The following is a 5,000-nucleotide window of genomic DNA, read 5'->3' on the forward strand; positions in this document are numbered from 1 at the left end:
TATATGTCTACATCAATGCGGTATTGCATTATTCCATCTTTCATATATATATATATATATATATATATATATATATATATATATATATATGGGAGTATCTGGCAATGAGTAAGATAGGTGTCGTGGTTAGATCAGTGATAATAAGTGCTAAATATTGCGAGTGAGAAGTGATCTGTAAAAGTGCTACATGAGATAGAAAGATTTGTGAATATATTGAGCCTATATTCCAACCAAAATCGTAATAATAACTCAACCAAACGTCTCACAATTCTATAAAATTCAATATTGATCATGCATACGTGGACCTTTTAAACACAAAGTGCCAACTAGGAATGCTAGGTCTCATCAACGTGCTAAATAAGTTCATAAGGTCCCAATGCTCATCGAGAGTGCCACAGTAGATAAAATCAACGGTAAAAAAAAGGAAAAAATAATTCCCTACCAGGAAAAGAATACCAAATTACGATATTAGAAAATGGCAGACATCACCGGTTCCCATATTCACAGGACGCCGAGCAACTAGCAAATCGCATGGTTATTACAGTTCAGTTTCCCCTCAAATAGATTCCCTACGGAAGAGCCAAACCGCCAGCGTGTAAGTACAATACATCACAAAATCAGGTAAGCCTAAACATGGTTACCTTAGAGCGACAAATATAATCAGTCATTCGACAGAAGTCCCACCAGATGAGTTATGCATTAACAAAGCGTAATTCAAGCGATAGCACCTCAATCGAGTGCCAGACGCTGACCCCGCGACCCGTGGCCGCGGTCGACCGAGGGCGCAGGCCGGTAGACTTAACAACCGCTAAGGAATGCGACACCTCTCCGAAAAACTGCCAGATACAAAATCACCTTTCTAACTCTCTCTAACTCCAAACCCCATCCTCACCCATTCCAACACCGTCCTAAATCCTCCTCTCCCATATCATTCGCCTTCCCCCAGCCCTAGGCTGCAAGTCTAGGCAATTTATGCACATTATAATGCATGGGCTCATTATAATGGAGTGCGTATGTGCGCTCATGCAGACGCTGTTGTGCACGAGTATGAGTGCGTATACACGGCAGTGCGCTGATGTATGCAAAATTGCGTGTATGTATCCATGTGTGTGTGTATGAAAGAGAAGTAATATATACGTAGATATGTATATATGTGCATATATGCGTATATATTCATCTGGGTATTTGTATATTAATGCATATGTATGTGCGAGTATGTGCATGTGTATGTAGATATATGTTTCTGTGGAGGTGCGTATATATGTGTATAAGTATAAGTGTTTGTGTATGTATGCCGGTATATGTATGTATGTATATATGTATGGGTAGTTATGTGTGTATGTATATATGTGTGTATGTATATATGTGTGTATGTATGTATACGAGTATGTATGTGTGTATATATGTGTACGAGTATGTATGTGTATGTATGTGGATATATGTATGTGTATATGTATATATGTATGTATATGTATGTGTATGTGTACATATGTATGAAGATGTATATAAATGTATATATGTACATATATGTGTGTATGTGTATATATATGTATGTATGTGTGTGTACATGAATCTATATTGATATTTATATGGGTATTCATAGTCATAAGTATGTATACAAGGTATGTGCGCATGAATGCACACGCATAAGTGTGGGTGAGTACATACATATGTATGAGCACATGAAGTGCACATATGTTTATATATGTGTGTGCATGCGCATGGAAATAGTTGTGCATAATGTATAAGTATGTATGCATATCATATGCATAGGACCATTGTAAAGGCGTATGCTTTCATGTCCATGTGCACGAAAATGAACATACGCGTAGTAATTAGGGCATTTGCGGGTGAACAACTATGTCTGCACTAGGCGCACATACGCATAAATGAAATCAATGTATAAAAATACAACCACACATATACGCATTTCTGACACTCAAGCCCATGCTCACGGGAGTATACCCTGGTGTAGAGAGCAGGCCCGTGCGTTGCTGCTCATAGGTCCACACAAGACAGGGCCAACCTTGCTGGAGGGGCTTATCAGTGGCACCCCGGCTAAAATACTCCCCCTTCCACCAAGATACACCTAGGCTAGTAGGTGTATCTTGACTGAACAAACTGAGCAACGGCCCCATATCCCGGAGGCGAAGGAGCCCCTGGTTACAGCGGCGATCAGGATCGCTCCGGAGCAGAGGGTGCTAAGAATCTCCGGCCAAGAACAGGCTGCCCCACGTTGATGAACCTTTGCTCATATAGTATAAGGACAATGAGAACGGAATCCGACTTACTAGCAATACTTGAGGAACCTTCCTTCATTAAATGGGATGTTGTAGGACTCTGTGAGGTTAGAAGACTAGGCGAAGAACAGAAGATACTAAATGATGGACACGTGCTCTATTGGAGAGGTAAACCTCAGGGTAGCAAGCAAGAATTAGGGGTAGGTTTCTTAGTTCACAAACGTTTAGAAAAGAATACAGTAGAATTCCATAGTATAAACGGAGTAGTGGCTTCAGTAACAATGAAACTAAATAATAGGTACAACTTAAAGATAGTTCAAGTCTATGATCCAACCTGCAGCCACAGTGATGACGAAATAGAAAGCTTCTATGAAGATGTACATTTAGCCAGCGAGAGTAAAAACCCATTCCACAATAATTATGGGAGACTTTAATGCCAAAATAGGTAAAAAGACAGAAGAGAAACCGTAGTGGGGAATCACGGAGTAGGTACTAGGAATGAGAGGGGGCAAATGCTAGTCGACTTTGCAGAGGCTCGATCACTCAGTAATCATGAATACATTCTTCAAAAAAAGACTAGAACGGAAGTGGACATGGAAGTCGCCATCGGACATCAAAAATGAAATTGACTTCATATTTTCAAATAGGTGCGATATAGTAAAAAATGTGGAAGTTAATCATAAAGTAGATGTTGGCAGCGACCATAGGAATAAACTCAGCCAAGTTAGTTAATTTGAAGACCAAAGCGACAGAATTTAGCATTAACATCCAAAACAGATTTTCACTTCTCAGCGACGATCTCAACATTGACCAAATCAACAAACAGTTCAATGACAAAATAAAGGAAGCTGCACTTGAAGTAGGCGGTAAGAACGTCAAACAAAACTCCAATAAGCTCTCGATAGAAACTAAAGAACTTATGCAAAAACGTAGGGTCATGAAAGCATCGTCAAATAGGGACAAAATAGAATTAGCTGAACTAACAAAAACCATAAACAAAAAGAGGAGAGAAGATGTACGGAAATTCAATACTCAAAAAATAATTGAAACAGTACCAGCATGAAAACAGCTAAAAGAAGACTAGGAATAGGGAGAAATGAAAAAAAAAAATAAAATGTAATAAAGAAACCAGACGGTGATGTGCCATATAATAAAAAGGAAATCATAAGAGTAGTGGAAAACTTTTACAGGGATCTATACAACGCAAATGAACAGCCACGGATAGAAGCGAACGCGGTAACTAGAGAAGTACTTAACATCATAACAGAATAAATAAAGAGAGCGCTTTTTAACAAATGCCTTCTCAATGGAAAAATTCCGAAAGCCTTGAAAAATGCAACAATTATTTTGATTCATTATAAAGGGGACAGGGGGGATCTAGAAAACTACCGACCCATAAGTCTGTTTACTAGAATCATCACAACTCGCATCTCGGACAGTCTGGATTCTAACCAGCCTAGAGAACAGGCAGGCTTCCACAGTGGATTCTCAACAACAGACCACATACACACGCTTACCCAAACAAGTGAAAAAATAAACGAGTTTAGAAAACACCTGTATATGGCATTCATTGATTACGAAAAAGGCATTTGACTCTGTACAAATACCAGTAGTACTAGAAGTAAAATATTAGAAGATATATACGAAGATGGGACAGAAACCATCAAGCTCCACACAAAAACCGATAAAATCCCAATTAAGAAAGGTGTTAGACAGGGTGATACCATCTCACCTAAACTGTTTACAGCTTGCCTAGAGGAAAAATTCAAGAAGCTAGAATGGACCGGAAAGGGTATCAAAATTGGGGACGAATACCTAAACAATCTAAGATTTGCAGATGATATTGTTCTCTTCAGTGAATCTGCAAATTAAATGCAGCAACTTATAAATGATCTGAATAGAGAAAGCCTGAAAGTCGGACTTAGGATGAACAAGAAAAAGACTAAGATCATGTTCAACAGTAGAGTTCAATTCGAACAGATACATGTTCAAGGTGGTAGACAAATATATATACCTAGAGCAACTCGTACAGACAAACACATCCAGCGAAGAGGAAATTAAGCGACGCATCAGTCTAGGCTGGAGCGCCTTCGGCAAACACAGTAGCATACTAAGAGGCTCCTTGCAATTATGTTTAAGAAGAAAAGTCTTTAACCAATGCATCCTCACAATTATGACCTATGGATCAGAAACATGGACTACAACCAAATTACTGGAGAGGAAACTAATAAGTGCCCAAAGAGGGATGGAGAGGTTGATGCTTGGAATTAGTCTAAGGATTGGATGAGAGCGACGTGGATCAGGGAACAGACTTAAGTAGAAGATATACTCGGGAGCATCAAAAAGAAAAAATGGCAATGGGCAGGTCATATATGTCGGAGACAGGACAACAGATGGACAAAATAAGTAACAGACTGGATTATAGATAACATAAAGAGGCCAAGGGCCAGACCTATGACAAGATGGCGTGACATCTTGTGACGGCTGATGCTTGCACTGACGAACTCCGCAGACCTACAGGCGATCTTCCGGTGACGTCCTCCTTCGGTGTTGCGTCGGATATCCTACGTTTATTCGGTGAACCAGATCATACACAAGGGCCAAGATAGTAAGAGAAAAAAGGACAACAGTGAGAGGGAGTGTTAAACGGTTTTTTTTTTTTGTTTTTTTTTAATGGTATTTTTGAATTTTTTTTCGTCTTTTTTCACTTTTGAGTTTGTTTGTTTTTTTTCTCAAAGATAAATAGGGCGTACAAACCAC

The sequence above is a fragment of the Penaeus chinensis genome, chromosome 16 (assembly GCF_019202785.1).
Source record: "Penaeus chinensis breed Huanghai No. 1 chromosome 16, ASM1920278v2, whole genome shotgun sequence".
Taxonomy (NCBI): Eukaryota; Metazoa; Arthropoda; class Malacostraca; order Decapoda; family Penaeidae; genus Penaeus; species Penaeus chinensis.